The following is a 26,105-nucleotide window of genomic DNA, read 5'->3' as shown; positions in this document are numbered from 1 at the left end:
AGAAGCACGCCAGTAGACAGGGTAGATTCCAAATCATTTATCACTTTTAAAGTGCTTCCATATGTGTGTTGGACCCAGCCTGGCCCTAGGCAAACGTTTTCAGAATGCATTAAAATTCAGGACTATTTTTTTTTAAGTGTAGACACCAATGTTTCATTGAATTCATGTCTGGTAATTATTAGCTTAAATTATGGCTCACACATGATTTGACAAAGTGGACCAGGAATTAAAACGTGTGCGCACACACACGCACGCACACACGCACGCACCCACACTCTTCAATAGATACACCCAAGTCTACACTGCACTTTATTGAGATGTCAGTCAGTAATCATTAGGCAAACACGCTTCATAGAAGAAACTGCTAAGAGGCCCAGGCATCCCAAGAGACCATCTAAAAATGTCAAAAATGTTACAGTATAAATGAATGACACCACCAAGAGTACATGTGTTAGAGATGCAAGCAATTAGTTAATATATTACAAGTCTCAACTTCTGAGCAAAACAGGCAACAAAATTTCCTCTTGACAAAGGGCTGCAGATAAGATCAAGTCCATTCCCAAACAATGCAAGCTCCCTGAATTGCAGCAAGCCTCCAACAGGCTGGGAGGGAGGAATGATCCAGGGAGATTCAGGGGGGTGGTGGGGTGTTGCACCCCCCCAGCTTGGTCTTGTCATGCCTGGAAATGACTGGCATGTCTGCCTCTCACGGTAGAGAAGTGAAATCCGAAATGCAGAAAGTTTTCCTGCACTCATGAATCCCGCTCATGAAGCTGGCTGGCTGCTCTTGCTGGACCTTCTGAATAAAACTGAGAAGGTAGAATGAAATCTTACTGCTGTTTTTCAAAGGAAAGGAAGTGCTTACAAAAGGTGTAAGGCTATTATATGGATAAATGCTTACTCATTTTTTTGGAGGTTTTACAAATTAAATATTAATATTGTATAGTTTCTCTTTCAAGTTTTCTCTCTCTCTCTCTGTTTCTGTCTGTCTGCCCCCACACATCATGTACACCGACACATGTACATAAAGAAAAAAATGTTTCAAGCAACAAGAAACCCACATACAGAAAATAGGTTTAAAGCAAAAATACACTTGCTATTAACTTGGGATAAGGATGTGAATGGGTCCTTTTGAAATCCAAGGAAATGTGAGAATACAAGAAGGAAGGGATGGAAACCTGAGTTCACCAACTCTAAATGTAAAAAAAATTTGTAGACAGTTAAAAATGTCCACCCCTGTACACACGCACACCTACACGTTCACACTTTCTCTGTTTACTAAATAACATTTCAGCACAGTTTTCATCTTATAAGGAAAGTGTTTGAAACTTGGAATAAGTGCACTTAATTAAAGGAAGGCTGTGAAAATGTGCACTAATCTGATATGACTAATAGCAAAGTGCACGAAATTGCTAATTAGAATTTCATTAAAGGTGCTGCTTTATCAGACTGTGAAAATCACAACCTTTAAAATTCTTTCAGGAGAGCTTAATTCCTTTTCAAACAGAAATATTCTTTAAAGACATTTGATTTATTCTGAAAGAGTTCACGGCTTCAGCTGGAACCAAAAATGTCGCCGATATTCTAGGAGGTGACATCAGAGTAGGAAACTAGATCAGGGACTTTGTTTCCTTTTCCCGATGAGTCCCCTTGGCTCCCACCTCCTTGGATTATGGTTCAAAAACCCAGTCATGAAAAATGGAGTTGTGTCCTTTGCTTGTTCCACAGGCAATGTGTTTTCTGCTGAAACCAAACCATTGTTTTTTCCTAGAAGAGTAAAGGAAAAATTACTTCAACAATTATGAGAGCCACTAAAATTTAAATTAAATAGTTTAATTTTTATATGAATTTAAAAATAAAATGGAGCATACAACAAAGTATTTTTTTTCCTTGAAGGAAATCACCATTCATTAAAAAAAAAAAAATCAGCCAGTAGCCTTTTCTCTCTCTTTAAAAAATCTCTTCAAATATGAATATTATTTCAGTTATAATATTAGACTTTTTAAAGATGGAAGATTCCAATGCTAACAATAGCAAATGCCTTTCCCTCTCCCTTCTCAACTTGCTTGCTCGGGTTACACAATTTTCTTATTTTTTGTTTTAATTATTCCCTGCACTACAACAAACTTCAGCTATTTTTTAAATTTCTACTTTTTAAAATTCCTTTGTTTTTTCTATTTTCAGCCATGTCTCTTTATTTTCACATACAAAAGTTGCTATGTTTCTCTGCTCGTGACTTTGAATGTCACCAAGTGGATTTTTGTTGTTTGCTGTCCTTCCTGCTTCTCCAGGGGTTCTCACAATTAGTAATTAACAATTGTAATTTTTAATACCCAAGATTGATTGAACAGTTACATCTTGTTACTAAAAACAATTAATGGTCATAGAAGCCAGGCCCCCTCAAAGCACTGGTTTCCTTTTACAGAGTTGTTATAAAACCAGCCATGCTCGGAGTTCTCTGCAGCCAGGCTGGGAATTCACTAAGCACACCGGTGAACAGTGATGTAAGTCTGCGGAACTGAGTATTCTAAATACACTTTAAACCTGGCTTTAAAAGCTAATCAGTCATGTTTACATGGTGACCATGTCTGGAAGGGGAGAAAATGAGAACAGAAGTAACTTTATTTGAGAAACAGTGTGATTTCTTTAGACATTTAAACAAATCTCAAGTGGGTGAATTATACTTTGCTCTGATTTTGACTCCAGCAAAAGGAATTTTCATGGCATTCAGATATTCATTTATCAACGGGGCTGGGGAACAGATAAAAGACCGTTTTCCTTTCCAACACCTGGGGGGTGTACTTGTACAAAAAGAGTAACAATTTAAAAAAATCAGTGTAGACCTAATGAATGAAAATTATGCTCCTTAAAGGCAGCGTCTGGACTCCTAGGCGGGTGTCACTCTTCTGATACTCTGCCACTGTAGTCAAACAAGCTGCTAATTCGAATGTTTTAAGTTACAAATTGAGAAATATTGTTCTAATATGGCAACAATGAGGCTGTTGTCCCTTGCAGCACGCTGCCATTACAGACTCCTCACGGCTCATTCTATGCAAAACAAATGACAGGTAATCGTGATTTAATTCTTTTCAAGTAAATTACAGTGAGTGCCTGACACAAAGCCGCGGGGACCCTCCTTTCTCTGTCAGTAGTTGAATTAATGATGGCAGGACTGAAAACAGCAATTGTGCCCAATCGCCCTGCCCGGGTCCCCCACCCCACTGAGGGGTTACTGCCAATCTGGCCGCCATCACGGGGCTGGGAATCCACGGGTCGTCAGGGCTTGGGATGGCACGCTCTGATGTCACAGAGCTGGGGCCACTGAGCTCTGGGATTGCGGGAAGTCGGGGTCCCGGCAGGGGTCCGTGTCCAGGCGTCACTAGCCGGGCGCACACTGCTTGGGTTCCGCGAGCCAGGGGCTTGTGGCACTGGAATTGCAGGGGACAACGCCAAGGGCTCAGGGTCGGGCTGGGGGACCCTCGCTTGGATAATAATTTCACCCGGCGGCTCTCACAAACGGTGGCGCGGCGGAGCGACGCGGGGAGGCCCCCTTGTCAACCCCGGGCCACGCGAGGCGGCCGAGCTCTGAGCGTCTCCGGGCGCCCGCTCTGCACGCACAGCGCCAGTTGTCGCCTCGAAGAAGCCCAGGTGGGACCAGATGCGATGGTAGGAGGAGGTGAGGGGACCGGCACGGTCGCCTAGTGGCTGAGAGAGGGGTGTCTGCCAGTGTTGGGGACCCAGACTCATTGCAGGTAGCCTGGCAGGAAGGGGCTCTGGGATGGGACTCAGCTCCTGGCACAAAGTCCGTGAACAATAAACATTGACCTGCCCACTGACGAACTTGAAACAAAACCCAAACTCCTTCCTGAGGCCCAGAGTAGCTGTGTTCTCCAGCTGTCGCCTGGACATGGCTGCTTAGTAAGCTCTGGATTTGGAAATCCAGAGATGCAAGGGTCTCTGAGCTGTCCTCAATGAGTGATCTCGAACAGGTTGCTTAACCTCTCTGGCCTCAGTTTCCACAACTGTAAATGGTGTTAATAATGGAGCTCTATGGCCCAGGGCTTCGAAGAGCTACCGTGAAGTGCTTAAAATGGCGTTTGGCTCGAAGTAAATTGTCCAATAAACTTGACAGTCCACCTTCTGCGCCAGAGACATACTTTCCACTCTCCCTGACTCCCTGAGAGGAGGGCCTGCCTCAGGGCCTTTGCCCTTCTAGACACAGCTCTTCACTTGCTCCAGTCAGTGACTTCTGCTCAGCTGTCACCCTGAGAGGTCTTCATGAGCACCCACCATCCCCCCATCACAATCCTAAAGCTCTTTCTTCCTAATATGGATCCTGATCTGAATGAGTTGCACTCTGTGCTTTTTTTTTTTTTCCTTGTCTTCTCCCCAGAAGATAAGTTCCATGAGAAGGGGGATCCCTTTTTCCTGTTCTCTGCAGGTCCTCAGCACTTTGGCCAGTGCCTGGCCTGTACTAGGTGTTCAGCTAATCCTGGAGAGTGGATGAATGGAGCCCCTTACTCTCTGATCTGAACACTAGAGTGGAACCAAGCTCTGTCCCAGACTATCAGCAAAACCATGCATGTGAGAATAATATTCTCAAAATTAAAGTATAATTTTTTTTTGGCAGTACCGAGGTTTGAACTCAGGACCTTAGTGCTTGCTAGGCAGGTGCTCTACCATTTGACCCATGCCCTCAGCCCTTTGTGCTGTGGTTATTTTTTCAAAGAGAGTCTCATGTTTATACCCGGGCTGGCCTGGACCACGATTCTCCTATTAATGCCCCCCCACCCCCCATAGGTGGGATGATGTGTGCACCACTGCACCCAGCTTTTAATTGATTGAGATGGGGTCTCACAAAATTTTTGTCCGGGTTGGCCTCAAACTGTGATCCTGCCAGTCTCTGCCTCCCATGGCCCAAACACCTGGCAAATATAATAATTTCTAAAAAGAGCTAAGTTCTCAAGAATGGTGCCAGATAACCGGACTGAAGTCCCTATTCTTCTACCCTGCCTGCTTCTGACAAGAGCTGGAGCTAGAGGATGGGGCCTGACAGGTGGCCAAGGAAAATTCTAGATTTCCCCCTTAGGCTTGCTTTTCTTTCTAGTTGGGGTTGTGTTGGCTCTGAGCCAGCCTGGCCCTAAGAACCTTGGAGGGTTTCCAAATCCCCCACAGAGCAGCAATGCCTACTGTCTACCCTCAGCGCCCTCCCCCACCCCAGTGGCTGCAAGGTGTGGCCTTGGCCTTTGTCTTCAACCTCCCTTGGCTAAGGAGGTTCTCTGCTCCTTTGATCAGCCCTCTTCCCCTCTTCAGTGTTAGTCACAGATTCACACATGCCCTTCTTCCTCCTAAAGCCCAGATGCTTTAGACTGGCTCCTGCTGGGCGTGCCAGACTATCCTAAGAGCCTGGTGAGGAACAAGCCTGGTGGAGGGCCCCAGTGGCTCGGCACAAGGGAGGGGACATGAGCCAACTGGCTAGAGGCATTGCATCTCAGCCTCCCGGCTGGAGCCAGGGCGGAAGTACTTCTGGAAGGCCTGGCATGTCTCCTCATCTCATGCTATTTATTCACTCAGTGAGATCATTGTGAATAATGAGTATCTGGGCATGGTTGACCTGCCTTGGTGGTGGTGACTCCTGTCCCAGGGTCCTCTCTTAGGAAGAGAACTTGGAGAGGATCTCTGGCTACCCCAAAATCCAGAAATATAAATGCATGGGTGATTTATGTGTTCGCAATCAGTTGCTTAGCATGATGGGATCAGTGGTAAAAGCCACATGTTTCTACTTCCAGTGTGCCAGGCTCTGATCAAGGTGCCTTCTGTGTGATACATTACATCATAGCACATGTGTCTATCAAAATGGTTCTTTTACTGTCTCCTTTTGCAGGAGGAAACTGAGACTTGGAACAGACACAGAACTTCCCAAGGGCAGCAAGGCAGAAATGGTGGGGTCTGGGTTTGGAGCCAGAGTATGTGCTTCTAGCCACCATCCTGCACCGTTCCACTGAGTCTCCAGAGGGGATAACGCCCAACCTCTGCCCTCTAGGGGCCCAGAGCTTGGGAATGAGAGGGATGGAGATGGGTGGATGGAGCTCCCTGCACAGGGCTTCAAGAGTGACATGCAATGGTTCTGTTCTGACTGCTTTATGTGTCTTATTAGTTTCCCTCCTGGGTGGAGGGGAGAAGCAGGGCTCCTATTTAGGTACAGGTCCAAGCCAGAGTCTCAGGGCCATTGAGACAGAGTGGCAGAGCTGGGATTTGAAGGCAGAGAGAGGTCTTGCTCTGTGGTCCACACGATGATCCTTGCTCTAGTGTAAGACCTCTGCTTGACAGTTGCCAAGCCCATATACAGGTACATAGGTCAGAGGGTGCTGAGCCTGGGTTGTTCACGTTGGTTGGCCCTGGACTCATGGGACCAGAGATGCTGCTTTGAATAAAATTCTTGAGTCTCATGTCCTTATCTGCAAAATGGGAGAAAGGAGGCCAGTTCCATCTTCCTGCTGGAGCTGCTGGGGATTAGAGATCAGGTATGGTAAAGAATAGCCCCATGAAGTGCTATCTACCAGCCTCAGAGACACTGGGTTCTATGGCTGTGCCCCATGCTGGACCCCACAGGGTGGGGTCAGGAGACTGACTCATCTCAACAATCACACCCTTTAGTTCAGGACACGTGGCCCAGGAAGAATGAAGAGGTGATTATTTTAATTGCAAAGTGTCTATAAATGAAGAGTGCTAATGATGCAGATGGTTAGAGAACTAAGCCTGTTATTAAGTGTTTGGTCTTTTGCAAGGAGGAGAGTACGCAAAGGCTACTGGGCTGACGCTCAGCAATGGCTTCAGGCCAGGTCTGAGGCCGGGAGCTTTGTGAGGCTGACTCCACTGGCCCTTTTGCTGCCCTGTGAGGCAAGACTGGCACTCCACCCTATATAAGCCAAGAAACTAAGAGTGAAACAACCAGGGTTAAGAAGGTGGGGGACTGGGCCCTTCCCTTCTGGTTCCAAACTTCAGATTTTACCTGCATCTCAGTCTTGAGTGACCCCTCCCCTTAGCACATTCAAGTCCTTCACCCCTCTTCATTCTTGGGAGTTCCCTACCCATACCATGCCTCTGCTGAGTGCCTAGGAACCAGTTCCACATCCGTTTGATCTACTTGCCAGCTTAGCTTGCTGCTTCTGTGGTAAGGACCATGGTCAACTCCCTGGTCCTGTGCCAGGTACCAGACTCCTCCATCCCCAGGAGTCACTGTGGGCCTGGCCCTTGCCCCGTGTGCAACATCTTGGAGAGCCTGGGTGGCATATGCGTTAAAGACAGCACAGCACTTGTGCCCTCCATCTTCTCATTGGCCTGCTTCTGGCCCCAGTAGCTGAATTTCTTTTGGCCTCAAATGGCAGGGTGGTCAGAGCTAGTGAAGATACTGCCTTGTGAAGTTATCGGTGAATAAAGGCAGTTGGGAGGGAGACCACATGGTCTGATACTGACATTGTTCCTGGCTCCTCCACTGACTGCTGGGCTACCCTGGGATGTGACTTTGTCTCCTGGGCTTCGGTTTCCTTCTCTATGAAGATGGCTTAAAATAAAAATCTATTTCCAATAGCAAGGAGTAAATGAATGATATACCTAAACCAAATGGTCCTTACCATTATTCTACTTTTCCCTTTTAAAATCTTCTCTGTCCCAATTTCTTTTGGAAAACTATGCAGCAGTTCTTAAGACCACTTTTCCTTTCCTCCTCCATGTACAAGAGCCTACACTTCCCAATGTGCTTTGGGACCCAGGCCCATGTGACTACCATTGGAATGTGAGCAGGAATAATGTACTTGACTTCCAGCCCTGGCCCCTAAAATTCTCGTAAAATCTTTATGTTTATTTCTTCTTCATGTATCAATTCTGGATGACCCAAGGTGTGTTTTGAGAATAATATGTAGCTCAGTCTGGCTGGTTCATATTGGATCCATAGATGAGTCTAGAAAGAGAGGTGGGGCCAGCTTGAGGAGTTTGTGCAATCAAGTTCCATATAACAATGTTTAGTCAAGGGTAGACAGTAAATATGATGACGGTCCCAAAAGATTACATTGCTTAGTGATGGTGTCACCATCTTCATTTGCATAAGTACACTTTGTGATGTTTCTTTCCATTATCACAAAAATTGCTTACTGATGCACTCCTCAAAATGAACCCTGTACTTAAGAGGCAATGGGTAGCCATTGAAGGTTTTTGGGCAGAGGGTCAAGGCCAGAGGAGTTTTAGAAAGATCCTTCTGGCCTTCAGAGTGTAGGGTGGACTGGCATGGGAGCAGTGGGAGGAGTCCAGTAAAAAGCTGTTTTCTTTGGCCAGGGGAGGAGGTGGTGGCAGCTGACAGGACAAGTTGAGCATGCATGTCCTTCATGGAGAGGGAGGTGCTCTGGACATGGTGATCAGAAAGGAGCCTGTGTCACATGTGCCATTGGCAGGGGCCAGCACGGCGGTGGTGGTTCCCATCCTAGGTCCAAGTAGGTGACTAGGAACCACAGCAGGCCTTTCCCTCTGCAGCCCCTGGCCTGGGATTCAGTCCTCCTGGGCATCATGTTAGCACTGCTATCTTTGTGCCAGGAAAGAGACAAAATCCAGAGAGAGGCATGGGACCAAACTCCTCTTGGCCCTGAGGCTCAGGGCACCTGCTTCCCTCAGGGTGGAGAAGCTCTGGGATGGTCTGAGGGTTGGTTCCTTTTGGGTTTTCTTCTGCAGTTTTTGCAAAGCAAACCAGACTGGTGAGAGCCGCCTGTCTGAAGCGTGTTTTCCCTTAACCTTTCCATGTAATCCTGCAAGCCCACCTAATCAATTGAAGATCATAAAATATTAGACTTAATGCTGCAAAGTGCCGCTTTTTAATTCACATAACAAGCTCCTAAATAATTCAAATAGCAAACAGACCCGGCAAGTCAATGGTGGAGGCTGCTTGGATCAGCAGGAGAGTGTCAACACATGCCACATTTCCCGGATCGACTCCATTTCAAGAACCCTATTAAGTTAATTGCCGGTTTCTGACAGCAGAGAGCATGCTGGGAACACAGCAAGCTTTATTAGCCTCATGGCATCTGGAGGCCTCAGCCACTTTGCCCCTACTTGCAGGCACTGGGAGCAGCATGGAAAAGTAAATCAAATTATGAGACAAGAAATGCTTTTGGCAACAGGTGGCCCTCAGACCCACCAGCAAATCCAAAAGTTGAGTGTCTGTTGCTGCTCTGTTAAATTTTTCACAGCCATGTCATCCCATAGGATGTCACGGAGCAGTTACATCACTTGGCTGAAGCTGATAACCATTAATGCAAGTGAGGGGCCTGCCACTCCTGACAAAACTGCTGAGGAGAGAGAGGCTCTAAGTAGAATGGGAGTTACAGGTCAGGCACTATGTCTCATGCCTGTAATCCCAGCTAATTAGGGGATAGAGATCCAGAGGATTGTGGTTCAAGGCAAGCCTGAGCAAAAGGTTAGTGAGACCCCATCTCAATCAATAAGGCGGGTCTGGTGGTACATGCCTGAGATCCCAGCTATGCAGGAGACCATAGTTAGTAGATTAGGGACACTCCAGTGGTAGAGTACCTCAGCAGGTTGGAGGCCCCTCAGCTCAAACTCCATTATTCCCCCCAAACAACAACAACAAAAGTAAATATAGAGCAGGAGTTGGGGTGAATTTTTAGAGGGTCTCAGTTACCCCCAGTAGTCAGAATTGCCCACTCAGGCTTGTAAGCAGATAGCTTGGTTTGTAAACCCAGTTGGAGATGTACACATGGTCCTAGAGATGGTCAGAGAGGGGCAGGGACCAGCAGAAGTGTGACACAAGGTCCCCAACCTGTGCAGGTAAAACAGTTGCCCAGCTCATAGTTCCGTAGGGGAACTTGCACTCCCCTTGGTGGTCCTTGGATATCTTGAACACCATATGGGATGAGGTGTTGTGCAGCATGACGACCCACCTGCAGGTGCATAGTCCCATTGCACTGGTTTTCTTTCAGGCCTCAAGATCATGCTACAGTGATACCACCTAGTTTAGATCACGGTTATAATCCTAGCTCACTCGTTTGTTGTCTGTGCGACTTGACTTTAAACAAATAGGAGCAGTTCTTCTACCCCACTGGCCAGGGGAAGATGGGAACGCTTTCCTGACAGGTAGGGATGGAGAGGAGGAAATTAAACAGCACATGGTAAATGTCTGGTCCAGAGCTTTAAGCATGGTAGCTGAGGATTCAGCCTAACCATCCTCTGTGCAGGGGATGCTCAGATGAGCTAGTTTATTTGTTTCCAAATGATTCTGCTACAAACCCCTCACCTTTCATTGGATTTCAGTTTGCACATCTAAATTTTTTGTACTGAATTTGCATACAGTGAGACAAAATACTCATGGCCTGCAGAATTGATGCTCCTGCCGAGTCAGGCCCTCCAGATTAGGGGACCACAGAGGAAAGAACACATAAAGACTGGCAGAAGTGAGGAGCCCGGACAGAAACTGAAACAGGCAAAAGTGGGAGCGTGGATGGACCGTTTGAATCTTGGCTCTCCTGGGTTCCTGTGTTTGTGGATGGCTGCACTTAGATGCTGGAGGGGCCTCAGAGATGGAGACTGGCATCTTCCTATCATAGCTGGGGAAACGGTGCCCGAAGTCACACAGCTAGTACGTGATAAGGCCTGTGACTGAAACCAAGTCTCCTCTTTCTGTGTCCTGTCCTCTTTCCTGCTCTCAGACAGTCAGAATAGGCTGGAGTGGGATGAGGGCTGATTCACCTCACCTAGAGAGACAGTGGGCCAATTGGTGGGGCAGGGCCACTCTTGTCTTTTTGCAGGGGAATTATGCAATTGCCACAAGACCCCTCTGGAAATAATGTAAACTCAGGACCAACCAGTAAGATAAGAGCTGTCACATTTGAGGGCTGAATTCCAGGGACCTCATTTGCATTATCGGGGTGCCTTTGAGGCAGGTGGTACCGTGGTTCCCAGTGTACAGAGGAGGGCAGTGTTAGGTGGCTTTTACCCAAAGCTACACAGCTGGTAGGAGTCAGGGGTGGGACTTGAACCTGGGTTCCTGCTGGTCTGTGCTTTTTTTTCCTGTGGCACACTCCCACCCCTGGGAGTAGAGTTTTAAGCTAGAAGGAACAGGTTGCTACAAGGCGGAAGAGGGGAAGCTGGAGGCCTTCCCTAGGGTTTAGCACTAGCTAAGACTGGTGGGCACTGGAGGGGCACTGTTGGAGCTTCCTCCTGCTCCAGAACATTCTGCCCCCATGGTAGCCAGAGTCGGTAACCAGGGGGCCAGAGATCCTCTCTTGCATAACCATGAGTCTCCAGAACTTAAATTGCTTATTGGGATTGCTTCAACTGCCCCTAATAGCAAACCTAAATAGTGTCAGAGGCTTCTCCTGTTAAGGTGAAGTCCTGGTAGATTGGTGGGTTATCCTCTTGATCCTCCAGGGTCAAGCTGTATCTGTTCTCCTGCTTGGCCATTCCCAACAGGGCTTGTGTCTTCAGTGCTTCAAGATGCGTGCTGTAGCACCAGTCTTCATGTCCACATTCCAGGCAATGGGAAAGAGGAAGAAAGTAAAGCAAATGGGGCTTTCTCCAGTTGTCATTTCAAAGAAGCTTCCCAGAAGTCCTTGGGACTGCTGGGACTAGTCCTTGGGAGTAGTCTATCTTATTTCATTGGCTAGAACTTAGTCATGTAGCCAATCCTGGCTGTGAGAGGCACTGGGCAGTAGTCTTTAATGGGGCATGTCTCTGCTTCTACACTACACGGGCTCATGAAAGGAGGAGCCTAGAGATTTGGCTGCAGCTTGGGTCGCTTCTGTGCCACCTCCTCCACTGGCACATGACTGGTGATGGAGGGTGCTGGCATTTTGATTAGAATAGGCAAGTTGGGGTTGGTGCAAGCTTTGCAGTGCCCTTTGAGCTGTCTGGGAATGCCTGTGAGGCTGCATCATCCCCTTTCAGAACAGGGATTGACTCTACTTGTCTGGTCTTCACCTGCTCATTACCCTTGTGTCCTGCAGGTCTCTGAGCTGACCGAAGGATGTGCTTCCTGTGTGGGATGCAGGGCTCCTGATGGTGATCAGGCTATAGAAACAGACATAGATGGCACCCACCCAGCACCACCATGCACCAGGCACTGACATAGCATGTGGCTGTTACGTCATCTTCACAATGATCCCGAGGCAGAGGGAATCTGATCCCATTTTACAGATAAAAAGGGGAGGCTCAGAAAGGCTAAGTAACTTGCTTAAGATCACACAGCTGGTAAGTGCCAGAACTAGGGATCTTACTTCCTACCGTACCATTGGGGCATTCAATACACTCGCTGTCTCCACCTCACTCCTATTGCAGAGACGGTCCCTCAGGACAACAGAGCATGATCAAGACCCCCAAGCAATGCTTTCTTCTGAAACCTTGTCCTCCACTTAGGACCTTCCATCAGTCTCAGAATGAACCCTGGGAGTGGCAGCCTGAAGGTAGCCCCATCTTCTGACTCCCTGTATGGGCTGGGGTCCCCTTCCATCCTCCCTGTGCTCAGGGCTACATCTCGCTCTTGGTCCCACCAGGAGGCATCCTCCAGCCATTGTGGGACTCATCAGGTTATGACCCACATGGTAGGCTGGCCTAGGACAAAGTCTATAAATAGGGACCAAACACGGCCATGCCTGTCCCTTGCCCCTGTCCCCATCTGAGCAAGTGAAGCCACAGCAATTGAGGACCAACCCAGCCCGCCCTCATCTCACAGCCCCAAGAGACAGGAGGAGACTTGTGTGCAGCTGAGGCCCTGTGGCCTCCCAGCGTCTCTCAGGCTTTGACATACATAATCTAAATATATATTTTTAAAATTGAAAAGTGCTCACGTATAGAATGTGGCCGTGGGGAGCCAATGCTGTCTTTGAACATGTCACTTTAAAGACAAAATTGGCCAAGTGTTTTCCTGCCCTTAAGGAGACACTTGAACAGGGCAGAGATGAAGATGGAATTGAAGTGTCTCTTCCAGGCCACCATACATGGATAAAACAGGCACAATCAATTCCAAGCACTCATTAATAGCTGGTCTCTGAGGGCCCGGCTGCAGTCAGAGAATTTGACTCATTAACAGGGTGGCGAGTAGAGTCTTTGCCTCCTGCCTGTTTCTGTGCACGCCTGGTGTCCAGACATCACCAGCAGGTCTCAAACAATCAATTGCTGGCATGGGGACTGTTTTTGAGTGGTTTAAAAGCATCACCCATCACTGGTGGGGCGAGAAACTCTTGCTGTTTGTCACATCTATTTGTCTCTCTTCCTAGGTGGCCGGGAACAGCATTATCTTAAGATAAACACAGGGAGAAAGGAGCCTTAGCTGTCAGCTAATAAGTGGTCATCACACTTCTGCATGGCTTGTGGCTGTCTAGGTGGCACAAGTGAGTCACAGGGTGCCACCACTGGTAGCCTGGGGACCACAGAAGGGACTGGAAGGGCCTGGACCCACAGAGCGTCTCACATCTCACAGGACCCACTTACAATGTTCTCTTTAAAGGAGACTCTCTAGCTCCACTTTTTGCCCCAACTTTTTGTTTGCTCTTTGCTTTGATTCTCTGCTTCTGGGATCAGTGTTTTTTGCGGGAGTGACATTGTGTCATTGTTCCCCACTAGCAGAGCTCTGAGCTGTTTTCCCAGTCTGCAGAGTTTGCCTCCCCACCCACTCCCATACTGCGATCTTTCCTACTCCATATCCCTGCTGTGTTGTCCTAGACTTTGCTTCCTGATCCTCCCAGTGCTGGCTCCCATAGGTGCCCCATTTACTGAATTGGCCAAGAAATTAAAGGCCAAAACTCTGACCCTCAGTTGCTCCATCAAAATTCACCTTTGGGTGAGTTTTCACCTGTGATTCTTAGTTGCTTTGGGGTGGGGGTACCCATACCTCAGGTGTCCAGCAGAACTGCTGTGGGGCTGCCCTACAGAGCACCTCAAGGCCAGGGCACCTTGGTACATTGGACTGAGGTGGAGCAGCGAGAAGCACAGCCAGTTCCACTCCAGGGTGTGTACACGACAGAATATCAATGCCAGGTGAAGAAGTGACTTTGTCGATTCTTACCTCCCATTAGCAGATATAGAATGTATTATTTATGAAATGCTAATAAGTTGGGTTATTTAAATGAAGGCAATCTTCAAAATAATTAAGCGCAATATTAACAAAATGTGTTGGGAAGATGGCAGACAGGGGGAGCATTCTGCAACTGTTGCTTTTATTTATTCTTTTTATTTCTCAGAGGACACCTGACTTGAGGGCACCTGGAAGGACTTGAGTGGATCAGAGACACAGCTGCTGCAGTGGCATAAAAAAACTCCAGGAAGTCTGGGGACAGGGAAGAAAGGCAACAAAGTAGGGTCACACGAGGACTTGCTGTGCAACTCAGATGCGTCGGTGGGCTGTGAGCCTGAGCTTGGCTCTGAGCTTCTGAGAAGTCAGGAAACAGTAGGAACTTGTGTCCCTCACTTCGGAGGACACATTAAAGCCATAGCAGGGAGCACGGGTCCAACCCAGTGTCAGGGAGGCAGTCACGAGCTATATCAGAATTGTCAATGGGGTGACGCTGCACCCAGGAGTTCACTGTGATATTGTGGGGGTAAGGAGAGGAGGAGACCATAAATTTAATGTGCCAGTGCCTGGGATGGATGGCTTCAAGCAGCAGGTGTCACAGTCTCACAGTGTGAGCACTGTCCTGGGTCTTGGTGTGAGCACTTTAGGATGTCCTGATGGACATTCCATAGGTAAAGGGCTGCTCTGTGATGACCTGAGACTGGACTTTGGTCTCTTAGGCACATGAACACAGTCATTTTAGCACTATTTCAGAGACACACGGCATGGTCTCAGAATGCAACGTCTGTGTAAGTTAAGGGAAATTTGCTCCACAGTGCGTCACCAAACTGCATCTGCCATGTTGAGAACATCATATCACCCATGGCAATATCACTCCTGGTATTTGAATCTCCAAAACAACATGCTTGCTGTCTGCCTGTCTTGTGGCTGTAGTGTTCGTTCGCTATGATTTCCCACCAAACACAGGCACTCAACAGTCTTCTAAGCACTCCACCATTTTCTTGTGTTCACTATGAAGTCACATAGGAGAATTTCCTAACAGAAATGCCTGCAGATTTGTCATGCCGTACGTAGCCCATCCCCTTTATCATCGGTAAGGCACTTTATTGATGAGAACATCTTGAGTGTGGGGACAAGTTAAGTCCCCTCTGAATTCTAACTCAGGAGTGGTCCTGAGCACTGCAAACCACTTCAAGGCCAGACCCCAAAGCTTTGTGTCAACAAGAGCGTTGGATTTTACGCCAAGCAAAGTGAGGACCCATGGCCAGATCTGGAAAGTGATGGGTTCTCCTGGCAAGAGTGGTATTTCCACCTCCTCATTTCCTCTTTAATCCTACATCTCTCTCCTCCCCTACCTGCGGGTACCCAGCAGACCCTCCCTAAGTGAAAGTGCTACCAGCCTTAAACAGCTCCGCTAAGTAGCTGACCAGCCTGCTCCCTTCCCTTACAAAGGAGGTCACTGAGGCCCAGAGGGGTCAAACTTTTTGCCTGGGCCAGGTTCAATCTGCCAAGTGTTATCTTGGTAGATAAGAGTGGATTTGTGCATAGGGGTGGAGGTGGGGTACCTGCCTCCTTTAACTGCCCGGACAGCAGCCAGATCTGTTTTTTTCTGGCTCACCAATCTACCCAGGATTTCAGGACTTCCCATCTGGTTCTGTTATTTGACCGCTGCCACAGGCATTGTTGGGTCCCAGGAGCCAGGCTCGAAATCTTTAGACCCCAGGCCAGTAGCTAAGAATATTTTCAAGAATATTCCCCAACTCCTACAACAGATGTGCCCACAAATTACCTGGTCCCAAGGTGGATGGGGGCAGGGAGGAAAGGGCAGCATTTTTCTAAAAGCATTACACGCTTAATTTGAAAAGTTACATCACACACTCATGCTCATGTCAGCATCCTGGGAGCTTAGCTCAAAAACAGACAAGTCAGGAGACTGAGTGTCCTTCCCAGAGAGAGCAGGGAAAGACTGGAGGGAACCAGATACCCAGCACACTCCTCTCCCTTCCTAGGTAGGAAAGAAAGACATTTGTGGTGGTGGTGTGGGGGTTACTTCTCTGCACCTGCCCAGCACCTCCACACATATCACCCTGTTTCTTTCCAGGACCAGCCCTGTGAAATGTACCTTAACCTTATCCTCATCTTACAGGAAGCTCAGGACGAATGACATTTCGTGCCTTCCATTTTTCTTACACACTGTGTGACCTGGGGCAGATCCTGACCTTGAACTCACGTCTTCAGGCTCTTAATCTCGTGTCTTTTCCATCATGCAATACACTGAGATATGTCAGTGGAGGAGCTGTGCTCATCTAGTTATGCTTTCTCCAAAATAATTGTTATGCTGTCTGGTTGCTTTATTTTATAAGTGACAGGGGAAGCTATGGAATCCACATGAGAGATAGCCAGGGGTGGGTAAAAAATGGCTCTCAGAACAAGTTGAGTGGAAAGAAGACATAGACAAGGATGATTTCACTGTATACCACACGAAGCCCCTCTCATTCAATTGACAAAATAATTTTCGTGGATTACCCCTATTAATTTATGAGTTTTTAAAAAATTAGCTTAAGAATGATTTTGTGGGCAGAAGGGATGGTTTCTAAAGTAAATATTAGATACATTATAGTTACAAAGTTAAAACCCCGTTTCTTCTTTACTACTTTTAAATAATTCATATTACTCTGCTTAGTCTCCTACTAATTTTTATTGTGCTAAAATATACATAAATTTACTATTTTAATCTTTTTTTTTTTTGTGGTACTAGGGTTTGAACTCAGGGCCTACACCTTGAGTTATTCCACCAGACCCTTCCCCCTTTTTTGTGATGGGATTTTTCAAGATAGGATCTCTTAAACTATTTGCCTGGGCTAGCTTCGAACCACGATCCTCCTCATCTCTGCATCCTGAGTAGCTAGGATTACAGGCATAAGCCACTGGCACCTGGCTGTTTTAGTAATTTTTAACATTACATCTCAGTGGCATTTAATATATTGACTCTGTCATGCATAACTATATTTTTAAAACATAAGAAATCACTTCTGAAAATTGTAGCAAAGAATCATTCAGTCAGAGATTTAGGGGAGAAAAAGCCCCTTTGGCCACTTCTCAGATCCAGGGAGAGCGCTGCTCCATGCACCTGCTTGTGCAGTAAGACCTGCTTTCCTGTCTGATTCCATCAGTCCCGAGCCTTCATCACTGGCTGCCACTGAGACGCTACAACCCAAGCTGCCTCTGCCTTGGTCTATTTTCCAAAGCAGCCAGGTTTACATTTTCAAAAACCTTCAGATAATCACGAGCCCAAGAAAAGTTCCACTCCTCTGAGGTTTAATTAGCAGAAACTGTCTTTCTGGTACTTCTGAGTGCCTTGATCTAAATTTCTCAGAGGTAAGGGAAGATTCATGGAGAAGGAGTGGAAGCAAGTGGAACCTGTGAACAGCCCTCCTCGGTCCCCCTCTGTCCCCTGCAGTGGAGAGAAAGGCACCTTGTAGGTCCCTGCAATCATGTTGTGAAAGTGCCTTGTATCATTATGACCCAGAGAAGGGGGACAATGGGAATGCAGGATAGCACATTAGTGATAGATAATAGCGTCTAAATAAACATAATCACCTTCCCTCTATGTCTCCAGACCAAAGCTTATCTATAAATACCCTAATGACACCCAACCAGCCAATTACTCGCTTCTTGGAAGAGCCCCTTATTAATGGCGTTGCAGTGAGGGAAAAGCATTAATTATTGGGCACAGTGGGATCTTTTACGTTCTGTCTGGTCCGGACAGCACCAATTAATGCAACAATTATTACCAACGACCGCAGCACCCCGGGCTGGCTCGATGGGGTGGGAGGAACAGGCTTACTGGGGGAATATCACCCACGCTCTTTTTTATGAAGCCTGCTTCTTCATCGCTGCAGAAGCTGCTAGAACAAAGCAGAGGGTGGCCAGAGTGTGTTGATTTACTTTTAAGCTTTAGGACAGTGCTCCTGAGGTGCTGAGGGGGAGGGAAGGGGGGAGCTGTCAGGCATTGGTCTGTTTCGATGAGTGGCTGGCTGAAGCCAGGCAGAAGACTAGAGAAGAAAGGCCACTTTCAGAGCAGGGGACAACTGACTCCAGTCCTTTCCCATCACTCACTATACCCCAGCCCCAGTGTTTCAAGATCACTCAACATTTCCAATGCAATTATGTTCTGTCCTGCTCCAGGACATTTGTACAAGCTTTGCCTCATGCCCAAAAGATCTTGTCACTTCTTGTTTCTGGTTTTTTTTTTTTTTTGCACAGTGTCTATCACACATTGCATTCAACAGATATATCTTACTATTTTATTGATGTCTATCTCTCCTGCAAGAATGCAAACCCCAGAAGGGTAGGGACTTTACCTTTTTTTCCAGCACCTATCCAAATGTCCTACATCAGCTTAGTAAATATTTGGTGAGTCAATGAATAAATCCATGTTGAAACAGATTATACTTAGGAGTCTCCATGCCCAGTGTTGCATGGGCTAACCCAGCTACTCTCTTGCAGAAATTACATAGACAAAAACAAACTGTTTTTATGCATTGCAGTAATGTCTACCTTGCAAAGTCTGTATTGCTTTTACTGACGCATTTAAAAAGCGAAGAGTGCTGGAAGGGCCAGTGACAAGTGTCCTTTCAAACAGCAGCCTCCACTACTGCTGTAATAACAGTATGGTGCTTTACTTGTGTTGGCTACAAGTGGACCTGCTCTCCCAAGGTTGGAAGCAGTTGCTGGAATGCTTTTGTTTTTCATCCCAGCGATGAGGAGCGCATTGCTTCTGAAAGGCATTAATTACACAGAACTTTGGAAAATTGTCTCAGTGGAGGCTGATTCTCCAGGGCCTGCATCAGCGTTCAGAGAAGTAGGGGTGCAGAACGGCCCCACGGAAGACCAGGCTGGCTCCCCTAGAAGGCGCCCTGAGGAGCACAAGCAGCTCAGACCAGCTGCTCAGAGTCATAGCCAAGTCCAGGAAGCTGGCTTAACCTCATCGAACCAAAGCAGCCCTGCCACTGGCCAGGGTCGTGACCTGTGTGCCCCTGACTGAGGTGAGCCTTTCTGAAGTGGGACTGTGCAACTTGAAGGCCACTACAGGGATCCCTCAGCTGGAGGCTGCAGCACAGATGTCGCCTCAGCAAGCATTCCATCCCATCCTCCTAACGAACTGTCCCCAGGGAACAAACCAACCACAGAATACTCAGAAATGATAGGGACACGTGATCAGGGCGCATGTGTCAGAGTTGTTCAGCCTTCATCTCCCGGAGGTGGCAATGACCTCACTCCCCAGTGATCTCACTGCCTCTGCGCATCTCCAGCACATTTGGTTTCCATGATATATTTGGGCCCAGGGTGGGCTGTTGGATTCCACGTTGGTGGGGTAGACAGGATCTGTGATGTCCCCACACCCTGCACAGTGTCAAGCTCAGCCACACCAGCTGAGCGGTGTTTGGTAGAAGTTTCTTTCGGTGCCATGTCTGTCCAGTGACCGCCTGGATCAGTGGAGAGCAAGAAACAACAATTCATCCTTGTATCTCCAGTGCCTGGCACAGAACTCATGCCCCAAAATGACTTTCAAACTCCCTACTGAGCGGGGTTTGGTCCCTTGATGAAGCAGCTTCAGGGAACTTCAGAAGTGGCCGGCCCTGCTGGAGTTGGACCTTCTTTTCCTTCCTCCCATCAGGGAAGCTGCATTTTGGCTTACTGTAGGCTTCTCCCCAGAGTAAAAACACCAATAACATGTCACATAGTGGTGGCTGGAAACATGAGAGTTTGAGCCCTGGCTCTGTTGCCTTTTGCCAGGGGGACATCAGTCATTTAACTGAACATTTTTGCACAGTGGTTCCCTTGCATGTAAGGTAGAAATGGAAGTCACACTTAAAATGCTGCAGGGGTGCTCAGTGGGGTGATGTCAGTGGAGTGTTCAGCAGGTGCCTGGGGCAGAACCAAACTCCAATCCAGCAGTTGGCTGCTGGGATGGTGGCTGCTAGGAAGTGAGGACCATGGGGTGGCGGGAGCAAGGCCTCCAAGGATGGCTCTTCAGCTGATCATCTGACAAATTTATGTTGGACACAGGTGTGAGTTGCACACTGACTTAGGTCATGAAGATGTTGGGGTGATGCAGGTTGGATCTGTTGCAGACAATTTGTTGAGGATTGACACAAGATGGTTGCTGCTGGCTGGAATCTCACTAATGCTGGAGGTCCTGGCGTCATGCAGACAGAGCATTGGATGAGAGGGAGGAACGATGGAGTGGAGTTTCAGCCCCCGTGGAAGGGGCCAGTGGCCAAGTTCAGGTTGTATTTCACAGGTAGCTGGGGAGGCCCAGGACTGCCTTGGAGCATTATTAATTTTCTTTAAGTCACCAGTACCTGTAGCCACAGAGAAATGCCATGTCTGGGCATGGAGGTCATAGATCCTAGCTACAAGTGAGGAGGGAGTGCTGTAAGGACTTGAAATCCACACTTGTGTATGAAACTGCTGCTCAGTTTTCTCTCTTCATGGCGTTTCTTGCATTTGCACTTCTTTAATTGATAGCCGAAAAGATTCTCTTATGAACAGCTGCTCAGGAGGATGACTGTCTAATTTGGTAAGGGCCAAGTAAGCTCCATTTAAGTTTTGCCATTCTGAGTATACTTTCCAAACATGGAGAAAATCAGAATCCACATTCATGTACACGGTGGTGGACGGGCAGAAAGGTACCTGAATAGATTGACATGCACGACTGTGGGGTGGTGTCACTAATTTGCTTGGCTTCAAATTCATCCTTCCCCATGTACTCCTCCTTCAAATGTGCCAGGATTCTTGATTTCCTGGAATGCTGAAGAATATTGTAGTCATTTAAAACCAGTCATTACTTATTAGGAGTGCTTCTTCCTTGATCAGTATTATTACTAAGACCAAAGAGTTTTCTTTTGAACTGAGAATAATTTTAGTTCCAAGCCAATAATATAAATTCCACATTGATCATGCCACTAGTGGACAGACAGATAGAAAGCAATGCTCTTTGTGCTTTCTGGGGGTGCTATGATTTGAGTCTGGAATGTCCCCTAAAGCCCATGAGTTAAAAGCTTGGTCCCAGCTTGGTGTTTTTGGCAGGTAGTGGAAAATACAAGAAGTAGAGGTGTGGTGGGAGGCCTTAGGTCACTAAAGCTGTGTCCTCATAGGTGATTCTAGGACCTCTATTTCTTCTTCTTTCTCTCTTTCACTTCCCAGCCATGAAGTGAGCAGGATTTCTCTGCATGGGCCATGGTGCGCTCACCTCACCCCTCCACACCTGACCATACCAGAAGCTTGATTGGACTCACCCAATCATGGATTGGAAACTCAAAACTGTACGACAAAATAAACCTTTCCTCTTCATAAGTTGGAGAGCACAGGTGTATGTTATAGTGATGGAGTGCTGACCATGCCTGTAGAGTTTTACTAGCCCAGACACTCCCTAAGAGCTGCTCGAGTCTTCATTTTCCTCCCGACTATACCTTTTCCAGAGCTCTGCTGTATTGTGACACTTTGTGAGCATCCAGTATTGTCCCCAAAGCAGCTGCCTAGATGTGAAACTCATATAACTGGGGTCCCTCATATAAAGTGGGGGCCTTACCTAATTCTTCCAAGCAGGAACCTCTGAGCCGTCTAATGACACCATATGACTTTGGTTCATTTCTGCCTATTTGATAAGTTTCCAGTTTCTAACTTTGTTCTAGACCTTGACAAGGGAGCCAGTGCTCCCCAGCAGGCACGACACTGGCAGCGAGTGTTCAAGAAGTAGATGGGACAGTGGATGAAGTAGACAGAAGAGGTGACCTCAGAAGTGAAATTCACAGCATAAAGCCACAGCACTGGCTGAAGGCCCTCCCCACTCACCGCCTGCAATGCTGTCCTGGGAGACTGGAAATCTGGCCTTGAGGCTGGAGTTAGGGAGGCAGCAGGTCTGGGGAGGCCCCTGTGTCTGGAGTGGCTAAGGAAACAGGCCGAGGACAGGTTGCTGGCTACTGGCTCTGTGACACAAGGCAAATTTTGTAGATTTATGAAGTCTGGGTTTTCACAGCTGTGAGAGGATCCCAGGTTGGCTTCTGTCATTCAGGACTGTGCAGGGCTGGAAGGAGGTACTTCCTGGGATATGCTTAGCACAGTGCCAGGCTCATGGGGAGTGCTCAGTAAAGGAGGGAGAACAGGGCATGGTAGTTCGTGCCTGTAATCCCAGCACTTGGGAGGCTAAGGCAGGAGGATGGAGAGTTTGAGGTCAGCCTGGGCGCTATAGTGAGACTCAGAAAAGCAAATGAGGAAGGAGAAACGCGTCCCTAACAGTAAGCAGCATTTCAAGATGGCACACCAGGCTCCCTGCCATTGTGAGAGTGCTCTCAGAGTGTCATATGCAGATGGATCACCTGGGGACAGTGTTGACATTCAGATTCTTTTGTTTGTTTGTTAGCACTAGGGCTTGAACTCAGGGCCTTCACTTTGAGCCACTCTGCCAGCCCTTTCTTTGTGTGATGGGTATTTTCAAGATAGGATCTCACGAACTATTTGCCCGGGCTGGCTTTGAACCTTGATCCTACTGATTCCTGCCTCCTGAGTAGCTGGGATTACAGGTGTGAGCCACCAGTGCCCAGCTTGACATTCAGATTCTGACTGAAGGAGGCATCAAGTAGGGCCTTTGAAGCCAGGGGCTGGTGGCTCACACCTGTAAGCCTAGCCACTCAGGAGGCAGGAATCAGAAAACTGTAGTTCAAAGCAAGCCTGGGCTTTGAACCTAGAACCTATCTCAAAAAAGCCCATCAAACAAAAAGTGCTGGTGGAGTGGCTGAAGGTGAAGGTCCTGAGTTCAAACCCCAGTACCACAAAAAAAAAAAAAAAAAAAGGGTCACGGGAGTCTGCATTTCTAAGAAACCCCAGGTGTCAGTGAGGCACTGACAGCTGGGAGCTCCAGAGTGAGTCACAGAACCTCCACCTTGTCCATCAGGTGGAGCCTGGGAGTCCACTCCTTCTGGCTCAGGAGGTGACTGCTTCACACAGGTGGCATTGAGCCAAGGTGGTGAACTGGGTCTAAATGAAGATGGTCTTTGAGTGTAAAATACACAATTAGTGTAACAAAAAGAAGGTAAAATATCTCAGTAATATTTACAGTGATTCTAAATGGTACTATTTTATATTTATTGGGCTAAATAAAATATTAGAATAAAGTTTGCCCCTTTTTTTCCTTCCCTCCTCCTCCTGTTCTCCTCCCCTCACTCCAGCAGCTGCAAGAAAATTTAAAATGACACACTGTATTTATGTAGAATGTGGCTTACATTCCTATTGCTACTGGACAGTGTCAAGGGAGGTCCCCAGGTCCCCTCTGACCACGAGCACCCAGGCTCCTGGCTGTTCCCGCCAGCCCTAAGCCTGTGTCCATGCCTGTGCTGGAGTGTCCCCCACGCCCTTCCCAGTCCCTGTCTGTCTGCGTGAGGATGGAGTATGAGGGGAGAAATGTGTATTTGTCTTTGCTCCCCTCTTAGAACTAACAGAAGACACTATCTCTGTCGCTACAGAGACAATCAGTTTTCACCTTGAAAATGCGATGTTTTTGAAACTGCCTCTCCAGACAAAGACACACTGTCTCCAACAGCAAGCTCCTGAGTGAGGGAGCTGGCCTCTGTCCATCTCAGCCGGGACTACAGCCGGCCGCCTGGGGAGGCGTTGCCTCTGAGCATTGAGCATGTGGAACTTAGGGACAGAGGCTCTGCAGTGCCCATGGATGCAGCACCGTCTCCTGGAAGGTCACTGTTGACCAGGCTTGAATTCACCCAAGAGTCTGGGAACAGAGCTGTCACCCTGCACACCACAGAACAACCAGAGCCAAAGGCTCCACCTGGTACTAACACACGCCAGTTCTGGGCATCTATTTCTCATATCAAGTCCCCTACTTCTATTTTGGCATGAGTTCTTAAAAATGCAACTAGAGACTGAAAAAACTTTCATGCCACCTCCCCCACTTCAGTCTTTCCTTGTTTGCCCATAACGACAGCTGGATATGAGGTTCTGAGAGCCACAGTTTTTCTGGTATGACTTTGCTGAGATCCAACAGTGTGAGTAATTGGAACCCTGAATCCAGTCCCCACTCCTTTCTGGCTGGATGACCTTAGGTAGGTGATTTCAGCTCTTTGCGCCTTGGTTTCCCCACCTGTAAAACGAGAGTGATGATAATACCTGCCTGTGTAGAGCCTCTGGGAGCATGGATGAGTTAATGGTAGTCAGTGAGGCTGAATGCATGCTGGCTGGAATTGTGAGCTGCTCAGGGCTTCAGGAATAGTGACCTCTTTTCTCAGCAGGCAAGTGACTCAGAAAAGCTGCCCCCTCCCCCCATGCACACCTGGTTGAGTAAGAGGCAGGTCCTGGGTGACAATGATGTAACTAATGTTCCTGTTTGTGGCAGACCCGGCAGTTTGAGGAATGACCCATTTTCCTGTGCCTCATCAAGATCATTGCAATGGGTTTCATCAACCCTCAGGCTTGGATGTGAGCCAAGGGCTGGAAGGAGCGTGTGTGACCACTCTGGACTGTCACTGCTGTTCAGCTTATGACAGGCATGGCAGGGGGTGCTCCGTGATGACACCCATGTGTTCTCAAAATGATAGCCCTTGGGACAGGCGGAGGAGCAGGGTGCGCCCTCTTCCCCTGACTCCCAGGGCATGGAAGGGTTTGGTTGGTTTGTGTGGGATCAGTGTGGGGCGGGTAAGGCTGGGTGCAGGTGGAGGATGTGATAACTGCTGGAAGACTGGTGACAGCCACATGGTGTGGTGAAGCTCCTCTGGGGAGGCCCCGAATTCGCTGCTAGGACCAGAGGGTTCAAGTACTTCTAGGATCAAAAGTAGGACCATGTGGCTGGATACCCTGTCTGTGAAAATTCCTCAAGGAACCTGAACCTTTACCCTGAGAAGAAATTCTCAAGATTTCTCTACAGCTGGTCCACTTGTATATGTGTTGGGCGGGGGGCTCTATGTAAGGGAAATCCCAGCAAGTACAGAGAATCTGGAAGTTCAAACCTTTTTAGAATGAGGCAAAGTATGAATAAAAATGTAAAGACTACTAACGAGTTAACGAACTGACGCAGTGTAAGTTGAGCTGCCAGTGCTGGTAAAGGGTAAATGAATCAATGAGTCAAATCAAAGGTCAATGCACGAGCACAGGTTTGGGGCCAGATGTTTCTGCATTCGAATTTCGCTCCCCTGTTCTTGACTGTGTGGTCTTGAGCAAGTTAATCAGCTTCTCTGAGCTCCAGCGTGCATGGGAATAACACAAATAGGTTATCAACCTTACAAGAATAGATATAAGTGTGTGTGTGTGTGTGTGTGTGTGTGTGTGTGCGTGTGTTATATTGTAACAAACAGCAAGTTTAATATAAAAGAGGCAACCCTAAAAAATGAGAAAAGAAAAAAATAAGAGTTTTCCATTACAAAGCCAATAATTTCATTTATAATATTAGTGAAAGTGACTGGGGGCAGGGGTGAGTTCAGATGTTCACGTGCAAACTGACCAAATGAGTCAACAGAGATGGGCAAGTTCATGCCTCTGGACTTGACATCGTCCTTCCAAAGGAGGGTACAGTTATTTTTTTCCCTGTGAGGTTACTGAAGGACATTTCCTGAAATCACCTTCCTTAAAAAGAATGGATGCTTCCTCAGTCATGAGAACCATGGGGCATAGTGGATTTCCCTTTTTACCTCCGGTGGCAGGAAGCTCAAATATTAATTTCATCATTTAATAATAATATTAGCTTTCAAGTTGCAGTGGCCCTCCTACTTATTTTTATGTTTTGAAATGAAGCAGGAGTAAGTGAAGATATGCATGTTGGAAATGAGATTTTTTTTTCTTAAAAAATCCTATGACTGAGTTTTCTGGATGGAAAGCCACAAACTCTGTGACGGGACAAGGCTTTGCCTTGTTCTGGCTTCAGCTTCCTTAGCTATTCAAGGAGGAGTTTAGAAAGGGAAAGGACCCTCTGGGCACCTTAGGTTGAAAAGGCGTTTGCTCTTTCTTTTTGTTTTTTTTTTCCAGC

At 47.4% G+C, this 26,105-nt stretch overlaps 1 long non-coding RNA gene across 1 annotated transcript in view; it reads left to right on the top strand.

Moving 5' to 3' along the window:
• The first annotated feature begins 447 nt into the window (after nucleotides 1–447).
• The window catches only part of LOC141424609 (uncharacterized), a 30,731-nt gene continuing 5,073 nt past the window's right edge, over nucleotides 448–26,105 (top strand). Inside the window, exon 1 of the long non-coding RNA XR_012449482.1 lies at nucleotides 448–817. This is a non-coding gene — a long non-coding RNA (uncharacterized lncRNA). The remainder of the gene's footprint in view (nucleotides 818–26,105) is intronic.

Source organism: Castor canadensis, chromosome 7 (genome assembly GCF_047511655.1).
Source record: "Castor canadensis chromosome 7, mCasCan1.hap1v2, whole genome shotgun sequence".
Classification (NCBI taxonomy): Eukaryota; Metazoa; Chordata; class Mammalia; order Rodentia; family Castoridae; genus Castor; species Castor canadensis.
This window is presented reverse-complemented; position numbering and strand designations above follow the sequence as displayed.